The following is a 16,888-nucleotide window of genomic DNA, read 5'->3' on the forward strand; positions in this document are numbered from 1 at the left end:
GCTATAGATATACACTTTCACATACACTCCATGTTAAAAATTCCAATCAAACCAATATGTAGGTAGCTTCATGGGGGAAAAAAAACCAACCCTGTAACTAAATTTACCATTATTATATCCGTACTGTCATATGTACCATAGCATGCCAAGAAGGGCAGCCCACGTTTCATGACTGACTAAACTAGTGCATATGGATAAAAAGTTATTCTATGGCTGTTTTCATATGGGGTTCATTAAGAACACAAAAGAAGTGCCTCCGGCAAATTCTCCTTAGAAGCAGACAATGCAGTCTTTGTCTTTTGAATCTGTGCAGGAGTGGCACAGACTGGAGTGTAATATCTAACTTCCCTCTGTGAATTAATGCTATCCAGTAGTTACAGGGATGAAATATATTTTGATTGACAGAGGAACGTTAAATAGCTTCAAGTAATGCTTTATTAAGTTACAATGATTTTAAATGCATTGCAGATCTGCTTAGGGCTATCACAGTAAGAAATGTAGCAGTAAATTATCATATACAAATTAAGCTTTGAAACAAAAGAGATCTTAGAGAACCAGGAAAAATCACTTGCATATAAACAGTCAGAATATGGCACTGAGGAGTCTAGTGACTTCATTTTCTTATAGTAATTTACAGTAGCTGACATGTTTTAGATGATAAGATTTTAGTTCAAGGCAATACCAACTTTCCTACTGGCCAATGACTGGTTAGGGGGGATGGTTGGCTTAAAACACATGAGGTAGATGGTCAGATGGTATAAATCAGTAATACTCAGATTTAGGGTTGCAAGCTGCAAACAGCCCTTTAATATGTCTATTGTGGCTGTTTGCAGCACTTTATTTCTTACTTCCAAAGCATCCTTCAGTCTGCGTAGTCTATGGATTGTGCCCTTTGTAACTCCATTTAAGATCGTCATTTGCAGCATTGACTGTGACTGTGGAGGCCCACATGTGAGTGACAGTCCTTGCTACATCTGCTGCATATGTAGTGGGTGTCTGGCAGGTCCTAGCTGTCCTTTCTACGGGCTCGTTTCTCCTCTGCCAGCTGCCTGATCTTCATCTCGCCCTTCTGAAGGCCCTTGTGTAGTTCCTGCTTCCAGCCGCTGTGGTTGCCTGCCAGCTCTTCCCAACTATCTGGGTCGATGTTTACCTCCTTGAGGTCCCTCTTACAGACATCTTTGTAGCACAACAGGGGGCGTCCGGGAGGTCTTTTGCCAGAGGCTAGCTCGCAGTACAGGACGTCTTTTGGGATCCTTCCATCATTCATCCTGTGGATGTGGCCAAGCCAGTGGAGCCACCGCTGCCTGAGTAGGGTGTGCATGGTTGGAATTCCAGCTTGCTCGAGGATGGCGTTGTTGGGCACTCTGTCCCATGATATCCCAAGAATGTGCCTGAGGCAGTGCAAGTGGAAGACATTCAGCTTCTTTTCCTGCTGGGTGTACAAGGTCCAAGACTCGCTGCCATAGAGGAGGGTGCTGAGGATGCAGGCTCTGTAGACTTGTATTTTGGTATGAGTGTACAGCTTGTTGTTCCACACTTTCTGTTGCTAAGTCTGAACAGGGTTGTGGCTGCTTTTCCAATCCTCCTGTTTAGCTCAGACTCCAGCGACAGGGTGTTGGTGATGGTGGACCCGAGGTAATTAAACTCATGTAATTGTCAATGCTGATTGATGGAGGTTCAGCAACGTCCTGACCAAGTATGTTTGTCTTCTCTAGGCTGATGGAAAGCCCGAAGTCCTTGCATGCTTTGGAGAACTGATCCAGCAGTTTTTGAAGCTGGCCTTCTGTGTGTGTCACTACAGCAGTGTCGTCTGCACACAGCATGTCTCTAATGAGCACTTCCCGCACCTTAGACTTAGCCTTCAGCCTTGCAAGATTAACAGTTTCCTGTCAGATCTTGTGTTCAAAAAATGCCCTCTGTTGAGGATCCAAAGGTGTGCGTCAGGAGGAGTGCAAAGAAGATCCCGAATGATGTCGGAGCAAGGACAATTATTTCTTAATTATTAACCAATCAGGATACTTTTATTATATTTTGAACCAATTGTAGATGATAAAAATAATAATACCCAGACAATCATTCTGCTGTCCAATGGACAGAGCACTCATGTGAGCTGGTTCTCGTCCTGACTTTGATAGTGATTTGCTCTGTGACCTAGTGCAAATCATTTCACGTCTCTTTCTTCTCTTACACTTCATATGTCTTGTCTGTTTAAACTCTAAGGCTATGTCTAGATTACAGGAATTTTTCAACAGCAGTGTTTGTTGGAAGATATCTTCCAGTAAAACTTCTTTTGACAGATAATGGCCAAACTTCCAAGAGGATCACAAGAGTGATTCCCTCTGTTGACAGAGAGGCCGGAATGCCCGACCGTTCTTCTCGACAGAACAGCCAACTGGAAGCACAGCACACAGGGCTGCCCAGTGTCCTGGAAGCCCTGTCTGTCAACAGAGGGCCCCCAGGAACGTCCAGACTGGCTTTCTGCAGACAGAGGTGTTAATCTTTGCGGAGATCAGGGTACAGATGTTGACAAAAGTGCTGCATTCTGTTGACTTACTGTCAACAGAACGCCTTGGGAATCTGGCTGCTCTCCAGGTTTTGTTGGTAAAACAGTCATTTTGACTACAAAACCCTCTAGTGTAGACATAGCCTAAGCTTTTAGGATCAGGTACTGACTCTTACTATGTGCAAAGGCTAGCTCAGTGAAGTAAGGCTTCTAAGACCCTAAATTTCTTCTCATTTAAGAATTACTTGTTTACAAAATTAGACATTAAAATATAAAAGTATCACAGCACACTTACTGAAAAATTGCTTACTTTCTCGTTTTGTCTACATGAAATTTTAATTTGGGCTGATTTTGCTAGGGATTTTTATGTAGCATGTAATAAAACTAGACAAACAGCTGGATGAGGTGATACACCTCGTGGAAGATTTCTGTGTCTCCTTGGGGATACAGCTCCCCCTATTTGAGAGCCATTGCTCTAGGAATTAATATGACTATGTCTAAACTAGAGGCAATGTCTACACCAGGACGAGCAAACTCTATAGGCTGTGCCCCCCTTTTCAGCCCAGCAGTTAGCTGGGTCCCCCATTCTGCCTTCCAAGCTGTAGGAGGCCCACAGGAAGGGATGTGAGTGGGGGTGCACGCTGGCTGGGGGCTTAGGTGTTGGGCAAGCAGCAGCTCCTCCTGGGGGAGGGTGGAAGCACTATGGGGCTGGGCTGGTTCCAGTGCCACGGCGGGAGCCTGAGTGTCATGCTGAGATGCCCTCAGCCAGCACAGGCCCCACTGCTGGGAACTCGCAGCCTCAGCCTGGCAGTGGGCCAGGCACCACAGGTGTACCCGTACCCTCTCCCTGATCGGTGCAGCATGATTGGCTCTCCTCTCTGCTGAAGCTTTCGGTGCATTGATGGCTCTCTGATGCAGCAGCAGAGGTCTGGCGATGCAGCAGAAGCTGCGTGGGAGGAAGGGGAAAGTGTTGCCCCACCCCCAGTTTGCACACCCCTGGTCTACCCTAGAATTTTGTTGACAAAACTTGGGGCGTGTCCAGATTCCCAAAGTGTTCTGTCAACAATAAATCAATAGAACACAGCACTTTTGTTGACAGCTGTAGTCTGCTCCCCATGAGGCACAATGCCTCTGTGAACAGACAGGGCTTCCAGAACATGAGGCAAACCTGTCTGCTGTGCTTTGGGCTTGCCATTTTGCTGGTAGAGCAGCTGGGCAGTCCGGCTGTTCTCTATCGAGGAGTGGATCACTCTTGCGATCCATTGACAGAAGTTTTGTTGGAAGATATCTTCCAACAGAAACTTCTGTCGACAAATCACTGTAATCTAGACATACCTTTATACAAATAGTCTCAGAGGACTAGCCATGTTAGCCTGCAGCTTCACAAATAACAAGCAGTCCTGTAGCACCTTAACAAATATATTAGATCATGAGCTTTCGTGGGTAAGACCCACTTCCAATAATAAAACATATGTAGGAAAAAAAAGGCAAGGACTGACAGTCAATAATTTGAGGAAGCCTTGGGTAAGTTAGACATGGCTATGACTCATTTTGCTGGGAATAGTGCCCATGCCAATATAACATAATTAGTCAGAATCTTCCAGAATTCAGTTCCACAAGCATATTTAAGCAAAGTGAACCATAGAATCACAGAAATGTAGGGTTGAAAGGAATCTTGAGAGGTCAGCTAGTCTATCACTGTGCACTGAGGCAGGATACCTAGTCTACCCAGGTAGATGTAGATAAGCTATTCTTAAAAGCCACTGGTGATATCCACATCAAAGCCAGTGAAGCAGACAGGGAGCTGCAGACAGGGGAGTTTAAGAGGGAGTTTGGCAGAGGGAGGCCTACGATGGTTAGGAAGACCCGCAACACCTGTGCCAGCACTACTGCTGTCTCCTCCACCAGTGCCTGTAGCCTGACCATGGATGCCTCTACCCAGATCCTGGTGTGGCTTTGCAGGGACTGTGGCTTGCAATTCCCACTTACTGATATCCAGGCTGTGGGGATCATCCAGTGTGAAAGGTGCCTGCTGGTGGAATCTCTCAGATGGGAGAGCTACAGGAGGAGGTAGCCAGGTTGAGGAGTATCCGACTCCATGAGCAGTTCCTGGATAGCATTCATGTCGAGACAGCTGAGGTAACTGCCCCAGTACACAGGACAGCTAATAAATGACTGGTGGAGGAGGAGATAGATCAGGGTGGATGCTGGCAGCTTGTTACTTCTGGCAGTAGGCAGTGTTCCACCTCTGCTCAGAACTCTCACACTGTGGTACTTGGAAACCATTATGCTGTACTTGATACAGGACACAAAGAATCACCCAGTATAGCAGAGAAGAAGCCTCGTATCCCTAAGGCTGGGAAGTCTGCTGCCACCACTGCGAGGAGGAAATGTAGAGTAGCGGTGGTCAGGGACTCTCTTCTGAAGGGGACGGAAGTGCCCATCCGTCGCCCTGACGTTTCATCTCAGGAGATATGTTGCCTGCCGGGGGCCTGTATCAGAGATGTTACAGAGGTGTTGTCGAGGATTATCTAGCCCTCTGACTACTATCCCATGCTTCTCATCCATGTGGGCACTAACGATACCGCAAGGTGTGACACTGAGCAGGCCAAGAGTGACTTCAGGGCTCTGGGGGCACAGGTGGTATTCTCCTCAATCCTGCCTGTCAGTGGTAGGGGCCCAGGCAGAGACAGGTGCATCCCAGAGGTGAATGGCTGGCTTCGAAGATGGTGTCACCAGGAAGGCTTTGGCTTCCTTGACCACGGGATGCTATTCCAGGAAGGACTGCTAGGCAGAGATGGTGTTCACCTTTCGAGGAGGGAAAAGACCACTGGACACAGACTGGCTAACCTAGTGAGGAGGGCTTTAAACTAGGTTTGACGGGGGCAGGGGAGCAAAGCCCACAGGTAAGTGGAGAATATGGAAACCTGGGTGATGGGTCAGAAATGGGAGGGAGCACGGGTGACAATGTCAGAGTAAAAAGAGGGTCAGGGCAAAACGGAGGCAAGATCAAATCCATATCTTAGATGCCTATATACAAATGCAAGAAGTATGGGTAATAAGCAGGAAGAACTGGAAGTGCAAGTAAATAAATACAACTATGACATCTTTGGCATCACAGAAACTTGGTGGGATAATACATATGATTGGTATGTTGGTACAGCCTGCTTAGGAAGGATAGACAGGGAAGAAAAGGGGGAGATGTTGCTTTATATGTTAAAAATGTACACATTTGGATGGAGGTGGAGATGGATGTAGGAGATGGACATGTTGACAGTCTCTGGGTTAGACTAAAAGGGGTAAAAAACAAGGGTGAGGTCCTGCTAGCAGTCTACTACAGGCCACCTACCCAGGTGGAAGAGGTGAATGAGGGTTTTTTTAAACAACTGAGAAAGTCATGCAGGGCCCCGGATTTGGTGGTGATGGGGGACTTCAACTACCCAGATATATGTTGGGAAACTAATACAGTGGGGCACAGACTATCCAGTAAGTTCTTGGATTGCATTGGAGACAATTCTTTATTCCAAAAGGTTGCAAAAGCTACCGGGGGGAAGCTGTTCTAGATTTGATTTTAACAAATCGGGAGGAATTGGAAGATAACTTGAAAGTGGAAGGCAGCTTGGGTGAAAGTGATCATGAAATCATAGAGTTCACAGTTCTAAGGAAGGGTACAAGGGAAAACATCAAAATAGAAATAATGGATTTCAGGAGGGCAGATTTTAGTAAACTCAGACAGCTGGTAGGTAAGGTCCCATGGGAAGCAAAACTGAGGGGAAAAACAGCTGAGGAGAGTTGGCAGTTTTTCAAAGGGACATTATTAAGGGCCCAAAAGCAAGCTATCCTGCTGCATAGGAAAGATAGAAAATATGGCAAAAGACTGCCTTGGCTTAACCGGGAGATCCTGCATGATCTCAAAATAAAAAAGGAATCATATAAAAATGGAAACAAGAACAAATTACAAAGAATGAATATAGGCAAACAACACAAGAATGCAGGAGCAAGATTAGAAAGGTTAAGGCACAAAAATGAGCTCAAACTAGCTACAGGCATAAAGGAAAACAAGAAGGCTTTTTATAAATATATTAGAAACAAGAAGACGACCAAGGACAGGGTAGGGCCATTGCTCAGTGAGGAGGGAGAAACAGTAACAGGGAACTTAGAAATGGCAGAGATGCTTAATGAGTTCTTTGTTTCGGTCTTCACTGAGAAGTCTGATGAAGGAATGCCCAACACAGTGAATGCAAGTGGGAAAGGGGTAGGGTTAGAAGTTGAAATAAAAAAAGAACAAGTTAAAAATCACTTAGAAAAATTAGATGTCTGCAAGTCACCAGGGCCTGATGCAATGCATCCTAGAATACTCAAGGAGCTTATAGAGGAGATATCTGAGCCTTTATCTATCATTTTTGGAAAATCATGGGAGACAGGAGAGATTCCAGAAGACTGGAAAAGGGCAAATGTAGTAGTAGTAGTAGTAGTAGTAGCAGCATCCTTCAGTCTACGTAGACTATGGATCGCGCCCTTCGTAGTTCCATTTGGCATCCTCATTTGCAGCGTCGGCTGTGACTGTGAAGACCCACACGAGAGTGACAGTCCTTGCTGCATCTGTTGCATATGTAAAGGGTGTCTGGCAGGTCCGTGCTGTGCTTTCTGTGGGCTCGCTTCTCCTTTGCTAGCTGCCTGATCCTCAACTCACCCTTCTGGAGGCCCTTATATAGTTCCTTCCTCCATCTGCTGCGGTCGTCTGCCAGCTTCTCCCAGCTGTCAGGCTTGATGTCTGCTTCCCTGAGGTCTCTCTTGCAAACATCTTTGTAGCGCAGCTGGGAGCGTCCAGGAGGTCTTTTGCCAGAGGCTAGCTCGCCAGACAGGATGTCTTTTGGGATCCTTCCATCATTCATCCTGTGGATGTGACCAAGCCAGCGGAGCCACCGCTGCCTAAGGAGGGTGTGCACCGTTGGGATTCCAGCTTGCTCAAGGACGGTAGTGTTGGACACTCTGTCCTTCCACGATATTCCAAGGATGTGCCTGAGGCAGCGCAAGTGGAAGACGTTCAGCCTCTTTTCCTGGCGGGCGTACAGGGTCCAAGTCTCGCTGCCATAAAGGAGGGTGCTGAGGTTGCAGGCTCTCTAGACTTGCATTTTGATGTGAGTGTACAGCTTGTTGTTATTCCACACTCTCTCGCTGAGTGTTGACAGAGTTGTGGCTGCTTTTCCGATCCTTCTATTTAGCTCAGTCTCCAAGGACAGGGTGTCAGTGATGGTGGACCTGAGGTAAACGAACTCATGGACGACCTCTAACGTATAGTTGTCAATGCTGATTGATGGAGAAACAGCAACGTCCTGAGCAAGTACAATTGTCTTCTTTAGGCGGATGGAGAGCCCAAAGTCCTTTCGTGCTTTGGAGAACTGATCCAGCAGCTTCTGAAGCTGGTCTTCTGCGTGTGACACGACAGCATTGTCATCTGCGAACAGCATATCTCTGATGAGGACTTCCCGCACCTTAGATTTAGCTTTCAGCCTTGCAAGATTAAACAGTTTCCCATCAGATCTTGTGTGCAAAAAGATGCCCTTTGTTGAAGATCCAAAGGTGTGTTTAAGGAGGAGTGCGAAGAAGATCCCGAACAGTGTCGGAGCCAGGACGCATCCTTGTTTGACGCCGCTCCTGATGCTGAAAGCATCCAATAATGTGCCATCGTATTGGACAGTTCCTCTCATGTCTTCGTGGAAAGACTGGATCATCTTGAGTAACCGTGGCGGACATCCTATCTTGTGGAGCAGTTTGAACAGTCCATCCCTGCTGACCAAGTCGAATGCCTTGATTAGGCTGATGAAGACAATATAGAGTGGCTTCCTCTGCTCCCTGCATTTCTCCTGCAGCTGCCTCAGAGAGAAGACTATGTCGACGGTAGATCTCTCTGCACGGAATCTGCACTGTGATTCACGATACACCCTCTCAGCAATCTTCTGGAGTCTGCCGAGGATGACGCGAGCAAACAGTTTACCAGTGATGCTTAGGAGGGAGATTCCACGGTAATTGTTGCACTCGCTTCTGTCTCCTTTGTTCTTATATAAGGTTATGATGTTAGCGTCGCGCATGTCCTGTGGAACCTCTCCCTCTCTCCAGCACAGGCACAGTAGCTCATGTAGGGGTTCCAGGAGAGTGTCTGTGGCACACTTGATTCCCTCTGGTGGTATACCATCCTGGCCCGGGGCCTTTCCTACTTCAATGTTGTCAATGGCTTTCTTCAGTTTATCCACAGTTGGTTCCTGATCCAGTTCGTCCATTACTGGTAGGAGTTCGACGGCATCGAGAACTGAGTTGGCCACAATGTTCTCGCGTGAGTACAGCTCAGAGTAGTGCTCGACCCAGCGCTCCATCTGTTTGGCTTTGTCAGTGATGACATCACCAGATTTGGATTTCAGAGGTGCCATCTTGTTCTGGGTGGGTCTTGATGCTCTTGTACGTTCCCCTGAGGTTACCAAAGTCAACACTGGTCTGGATGCTGCTGCACAGCTCGAGCCAGTAGTTGTTGGCACAGTGCCTGGCCGTCTGCTGTACTGTTTTTCTGGCTGCTCTGAGTGCTTGCAAGGTACTCTGGCTCGGTGAACATTTGTACTCCATGAGCGCGGCGCGCTTTTTTTCGATGGCTGGAATCATCTCATCAGAGTTAGCTTTGAACCAGTCATTTTGTGTTTCTAGCTCTTCTTCCAAACACTGACAAGGCCGTGTTGTACATTGTATCCCTCAGATGCTGCCATCTGAATGTCACATCGGCACAACCAGGGTTGCTGCGCAGATTCTCCTTGAGGGTCTCTCTGAACTTTTCAGCTCTCTCTGAGTTAGCTGTCTTTCTGGCGTCGATGCGGGGCCTTCCAGTTGGTTTAGAGCGGTGCAGCTTTTTGGGAATCACCTTGAGTTTGGAGCAAACTAATGAGTGATCTGTATCGCAGTCAGCACTATGATAGCTGCGTTTCAGAAGGACGTTTTTGAGGTTATCACGTCTAGAGATGACCACATCTAGTTGATGCCAGTGTTTCGAGCGTGGGTGTCTCCATGACACTCTGTGCTGTGGCTTGGTTTGGAAAAATGTGTTTGTGATGTACAGATTGTGGTATGTGCAAAGTTCAAGAAGACGCTGACCATTTTCATTCATTTTTCCCACACCGAAGTGGCCTAAGCAGGAAGGCCACGAGTCATGATCGGCTCCAACTCTCACATTGAAGTCACCCAGAATGTACAGTTGTTTGTGAGCAGGTATTTGTACTACGGCAGCACTAAGCACATCATAAAACTTGTCTTTTACTTCCGGTGCAGCGTACAAGGTCGGGGCGTAAGCGCTGATCAGGTGGACAGGACCGGCGCAAGTTTCAAGTGTGACCCGAAGGAGTCTTTCTGATCCACCCATGACTAATGCCACCATTTGTAGAAGGGTGTTTCTGGTGGTGAAGCCAACACCATGCTCCCTGGGTTCTTCTCGGGATTTACCCTGCCAGAAAAAGGTGTAGTCCTTTTCCTTTAGAGATCCCGAATCTGTGAGACGTGTCTCTTGCAGAGCAGCAATGTCAACTTGGAGCCTCTTCAGTTCCTCATTGATGACAGCGGTCTTTCGGGTGTCACTGATGTCCTGAAGATCTTCAGTCAGACCTGTCAGCATGGTCCGCACATTCCAGCAAGCAAGCTTAAAACTTTGATAGTTTCCTTTTCTTGTTGATTTTCTTATTGGTTTGCCTGGTGCTCAGCTTTCAGGTCACTTGTCAGGTTTGGGAACCTTAAGCTTCACGCATCCAGTGAGGCAGGTGAACTGTGGTGGGACAGTACCCTATTGGCTGGGGGCTGCCCAGCTTGAGGCAGGTGGTGACTGTCCAGTGAGATGCGATGATCTCTCCCACCATCGGAGGCAACCCCAGGCACTCGTTCTCGACGCCAATCGAGCAAGAGCTGATAACTGGTATCTGTTACCTCCCGTGTTGGTTCAACGCTGTTAGCGATGCTGGAGTAGCTCTCCAGGCGCGAGCTTGGGCAATTATTGGGACCCTGGGCTGCCCAGACACCAGTGTTCCCCTCTCGGCTTTACTGATATAGTCCAAAGGAGAGGATAACCCCTACATCTGGTACCAGCTCAACTGCAGGAGTTGCCGGGTCAATGCCAGAAGTTGGCACAGAACCACCTTAGGACTCCCCTCCGGATTTTCTGTCAGGGTTTACTCCCTTAGCCTTGCTCCTTTCCAGGATAACCCACAAGGCAGTGGGGCATGGAGAACGTGGGTATGGTCCCACTACCTCTTGCACCTCCCTGGTGTCACATGTCCCCAAAGCTCCCCGTGATGACCACCTTGCCTCCTGAAGACCCTCCTCCTCACCCCTCTGCCTCTCATTGGCTACCATCACCCCCAGATCCTCCCTCCCTGTCCCCTTCCCCCCATCCACTCCCATGTCTACCGACTGCACCACACTGCCCCCTATCAGTTCTCATTACCCCCAGGTCCCCCTTCCCCTGGCCTCTCCGCACCTGGCCACACGCTGCTGCAGCCCCACGTCCTCCAGGAGGGCACCGATCTCGCAGCCCAGCTGCACCCTGGGTCCCAGCCAAAGTTACCAACTCTTCATCTGGCTACGGCTGTCCCTGGAGCCCCACAGACCTGGTGCGGCACGTGCATGCAGGGAGAGCAGGACTGGGCCTGGAAGCCATGCAGTCTGGGCCAGCATGCCACAAGCAGCTTCCATGGGTGCCACCATCCTCACAGCCATACCAGACGCCCCCAAACCACTTGCCCACCACTGACATCCCTTGATCTCGCCCCCCCACCCCACCCCGCTCGTCATGCTGCAGCAGGTCCCTCAGCTCCAGCCAGCAGTTGGGGATGATGCTGCCTCTTAAACCTGAAGTAGTAACTAGCTCGCACTAAGCTCCCCCTCTAAACTCCCCTCTCAAAACTCCCTCCTGTTAGCAACCACCCTGTTCAGGGAGCATGTGACCGGTCGCATGCTCCCTGGTAGCTTGCCAGCAGGGCTTCAGAGCTCTGGCCTACCTGAGAGAGCCCCTCCCTCTGACTACGGCTCAGCCAGTTGGCATGCAGCCTGAGCACATGGCCAGCCTGAGTACATGGCCTTTCAAACAAACAAACAGGCAGCTCAGCACTCCAAACACCAAACAAACAGACAAACCCAGGCCCAGAACCCCCAAACCCAGGCACCCACACACTCCAGAGAGCCACTTACCGAAAGGTGCTGTAGTTTGCCCCCTCCTTCCCCAGGAGAGCCCCTCTCAAAACTCCCTCCTACTAGCAAACACCCTGTTCACATGCACCCGGTCGCATGCTCTCTGGTCGCTTGCCAGCAGGGCTTTAGAGCTCTGGCCTACCTGAGAGAGCTCCTCCCTCTGACTACCGTGGGCAAATATAGTGCCCATCTATAAAAAGGGGAATAAGAATAACCCAGGAAACTACAGGCCAGTCAGCTTAACTTCAGTGCCAGGAAAGATAATGGAGCAGGTAATTAAAGAAATCATCTGCAAGCACTTGGAAGGTGGAGAGGTGACAGGGGACAGCCAGCATGGATTTGTAAAGAACAAATCATGTCAAACTAATCTGATAGCTTCCTTTGATAGGATAACGAGCCTTGGGGATAGGGGAGAAGCGGTAGAAGTGGTACACCTAGACTTTAGTAAAGCATTTGATATGGTCTCACATGATATTCTTATAAAAAAACTAGGCAAATACAATTTAGATGAGGCTACTATAAGGTGGGTGCACAACTGGCTGGATAACCGTACTCAGAAAGTAGTTCTTAATGGTTCTCAAACCTGCTGGAAAAGTATAACACGTGGGGTTCCACAGGGGTCTGTTTTAGGACCGGTTCTGTTCAATGTCTTCATCAATGATTTAGATATTGGCATAGAAAGTACGCTTATTATGTTTGCAGATGATACCAAGCTGGGAGGGGTTGCAACTGCTTTGGAGGATCGGGTCATAATTCAAAATGATCTGGATAAATTGGAGAAATGGTCTGAGGTAAACAGGATGAAATTTAATAAGGAGAAATGTAAAGTGCTCCACTTGGGAAGGAACAATCAGTTTCACATATACAGAATGGGGAGAGACTGTCTAGGAACGACTACAGCAGAAAGGGATCTAGGGGTTATAGTGGACCACAAACTAAATATGAGTCAACAGTGTGATGCTGTTGCAAAAAAAGCAAACATGATTCTGGGATTCATTAACAGGTGTGCTGTGAACCAGACATGAGAAGTCATTCTTCTGCTCTACTCTGTGCTGGTTAGACCTCAGCTGGAGTATTGTATCCAGTTCTGGGCACTGCAGTTCAAGAAAGATGTGGAGAAATTAGAGAGGATCCAGAAAAGAGCGACAAGAATGATTAAAGGTCTAGAGAATGTGACCTATGAAGAAAGGCTGAAAGAATTGGGCTTGTTTAGTTTCGAAAAGAGAAGATTGAGGGGCGACATGATAGCAGTTTTCAGGTATCTAAAAGGGTGTCATAAGGAGGAGGGAGAAAACTTGTTCTTTTTGGCCTCTGAGGGTAGAACAAGAGGCAAGGGACTTAAACTGCAGCAAGGGATGTTTAGGTTGGACATTAGGAAAAAGTTCTTAACTGTCAGGGTGCTCAAACAGTGGAATAAATTGCCAAGGGAGGTTGTGGAATCTTCATCGCTGCAAATATTTAAGAACAGGTTAGATAGATGTCTGTCAGGGATGGTTTAGACAGTACTTGGTCCTGCCATTAGGGCAGGGGGCTGGACTCGATAGCCTCTCGAGGTCCCTTCCACTCCTAGTATTGTATAATTCTAAGTAACTTGTTTTAGTACTTAAGTATCCTTATGGTTAGATTTTCCTACTATCCAACCTAAATATCTCTTTTTGCAAAAAAGCTGATTTCTTCTGCTCCCTTTGCTAGCTGTGGAGAACAATTGATCACTGTCCTTTTCATAACAACCTTTCACATATCTGAAGCCTCTTTTCCACTCTTCCTTCTTGTAGACTACACCTACCCATTGTTTAACCTTTCCTTGTTATGGGTCAGGTGTTCTAAACCTTCTATCTTTTTTTTTTCTCTCCTGTATTTGCCTACATCATCCTTTTACTTTTGGAACCCAAAGCTAGACACACTATTCTAGCTGAGGTCTCAACAGTGGTAAATAGAGCAGGACAGTTGCCTCCTGGGTCTTACATAAGTTCTGTTATCACTCCCCAAAATATTTGCCTTTTTTGCAACTTCTTACACTAAAACCCTCAAACAGCTGTCTGGCAAGTTATTTAGTCTGTTTCAAACACACACACACAGTTTAACTGGTGAATCTTAATCATGCAGCATGCCTCTGTCTGAGTATCTGTCACAATAGTCAGTTACACTATATTTACTGTGTGAATGGCACTCTTCACCCTTCTATCATAACCAGTAAAATCCTTCCGTAAGTGCAGTGTTTTATACTGGTCTTTATTAATTTAATTTATTTTCAGACTAGGTCTGCAATTTATCAAGATCACTTTGAAGTCTAATTTTGTTCTCTGAAGTGCTTGGAACCGCTCCCTGATGATGTCATCTAAAAGATTCCACAACCTGAAAGTTTTACAAGCATACTTGCCACTCCATCATCTAATAATTAATAAAAATATGAAGTAATAATGAAACCATGACACAGCTCCATGGGATCCCACCTGAAATATCCTGCTAAGGATAGAATGCACTATGCCAAAATTATGTACAGAACTGACTAAAAGAGTGTATGTTCATAAAAAAAAATTGAGGGAAAAATTCAAATTTTTGAATGTTCTTAAAAAAATTTCATAATGTTTTGGTTTTTGTAACTTTTTTTGTTAAGGGAATAATCATCTTTCTTTAAAAGGTTTTTAAATGCCAATATTTTATGTCAGTATTTTCTTAAACACTAATAAAATGAGTTTTTCAGTATTTCTTTTATGCTTTTGAAAGCCTGCTTTTTGACAAAATTTTAACCAGCTCTAATTGTGATGTCAGAGAAGCTCCTGCGTGGACACATGTGTGCTATGGGACTTATGAGCAGTTGAACTCACTGTGCCCCAGTGGCTGCAAAATGACAGCCGTAACTGTGGTATTGGCAACAAAGTAAGAGTTAAGATTCAGCAGAAAACTAAAAGCTACCATATATCCTTCCAAGCACTATGTGTCAACACTAGTCAGTTCTGTCAACAGAAGGGGCTTTCTATCAACACAACCCAGGGAGCATCTACACACACAAAGTGTTCTCTCGACAGAGTCTCAACAGAACTCTGCATTTGTCTCGACAGTGTTACCCCTTGAAAATTTGAGGAATAACACTTCTCTTGACAGCAATGCAGTGTAGATACTTCTGTCAACAGACAGGGCTTCCAGTTCACCAGGCAGCCCCATTTGCACAGCTTCCCATCAGCTGTTCTGTCTACAGAGGGCAGAGCAGCCTGGCTGTTCTGTTGACACAGCGGATTGCTCTGGTGATCTAGTTTGGGTGTAGACGCACTCTGTTGACATAGTTTCTGTAGACACACCTCTGTCAACAGACGTTACTGTTGACAGATGCTTCTAATGTAGACATAGCCTATGTGTTGCCATATTTCCAGCTGACTTTTTTCCTGGTCCCACCAAGAGGCAGGAGCCAACTGCCAAACTGAGACAGTTAATGCAGCCAGGCTCAATTACTGCAGCATCTGTACTGACAAAGGTTTATTTCTTGTTTTTGATTATAGAGATAAAATCCTAAATCCGCATCTTGGTCACCTCTGAAATTTTCAGCAGCCTTACAGAGTTGTTAATAGTAAACTATCCCAAAGCCTTGTTTATTTGTGCCATGTTTTTTACATTATTTACCATTGAGTTATATAGATAGGGTTCTTTTGGATTGGATGAATCATACACTCAGTCTGTTCCCAGATAGACACAGCAACAGCCACTGATATAGCCAAGCATGATTGGCATCCGTTAGACAAAATGTTAAATATCCTAAGTTAGTGCTTCAGGACACATCAGTTCGATGGAACATTGCTGCAGCCCAATGTGATCTTTTCAAAGGAAAAGCTTACCTTTATCTGAGTATTTGTCAATCAGCAGAACTTTATGATCCTGCAAAGATAAGTTATATTGGCATAGTCTCTAAATGACTACATAAAAAGTCCAATTTTTAAGTCTGGGTACCTAAACTCAGGCACCTAAGTCTATATTTACTTACCTAGTCTGAAGTCCTGGTCTTCTTGATGGGCCACTGGGTGTTTAGCCATGCATTTCACTCCTAAATACTCCTTTTAGCAGCAATAGTGTTGGTTCACACATTTAAAAGTGGTTGGAATGGATATCTACCTGCCAAGTTTAAAAAATGATTCCACTTTGCGTATGTTTGAGAAATATGAATGTCATTTTCTAGTCCTTATTTTTGACCTATGATTGATTATTCATAATAAAAAGTTAACACATGGCTATTTTCAATGAACTCTTTCAAGATGGGGATTATATGTGTAGCGTTACATAATATCTTTCTGAATAATGTTCTGTTTTTAATGTTGCAAAGTAGGTACACAAGATTCTGCTTTTTTATGACAAAGAATTCTTTATCTTCTCATCACAATCAAAATAAGCAGAAATTCTTGTCACTATTGAATGCTCTTCCATTCAGATTTCCTTTATTTATTCTTTTCAGTTATAAGTAGCTGTCTACTTTAGAAATATGATCTGCCTTACCTCATATTCATATATTTATCATGGCATTTTATTTATAGTAAAAAGGTGATCCAGAGGAGCACAAAAGCAAGGAAATGTTGAGTTCATGAAGCCCTAACACATTTAGGGGGAGATTTTTCAAGGCTACAACTACCAGGCAAACGCCCTCCTTCTGTTTTCAGAGCTAAAGGGAGTCAGGCACCTACCGCCTTTTTTAACTTTGAAAATCTGCTTGTTTAATGCTGCTTAGTGGCTTATTATTGCTGCATATCTTAGCTTTTCTTGAAGGAAACACTTATATGGAAAGATTTTAAACAAAACTAGAGATGGCTTCTACCACGATATATATACTATATATATAGTTATAGGGTTATATTTATATATTTGAGGATGCAAAGTAATAGCATTATGTATATTCCAGTTTAAGAAAGTTTACCCTTGTTTATTATGTTCAGTTGAAGGCATATGCAGATATTTAGTCTTAAATTTAGGTTTATAACTTTAATCGTGAGTTTAGTAATGCTGATTTGGGTTTCATATTAGCTGTGTCTACACGTGAGTGCCCTTTCAAAAGGGGGAAAATCGAAGTTCGGTGGTCGAAATAGCGGCCATTGAAAGGGAGCACCCGACGCCATTTTTCAGATCGGCATTTCAATCCACTCTTTCGAAGTGCCGTCGAGGTCTTTTGAAAGAGAGCATCTACATGGC

Source organism: Carettochelys insculpta, chromosome 2 (genome assembly GCF_033958435.1).
Source record: "Carettochelys insculpta isolate YL-2023 chromosome 2, ASM3395843v1, whole genome shotgun sequence".
NCBI classification, from domain to species: domain Eukaryota; kingdom Metazoa; phylum Chordata; order Testudines; family Carettochelyidae; genus Carettochelys; species Carettochelys insculpta.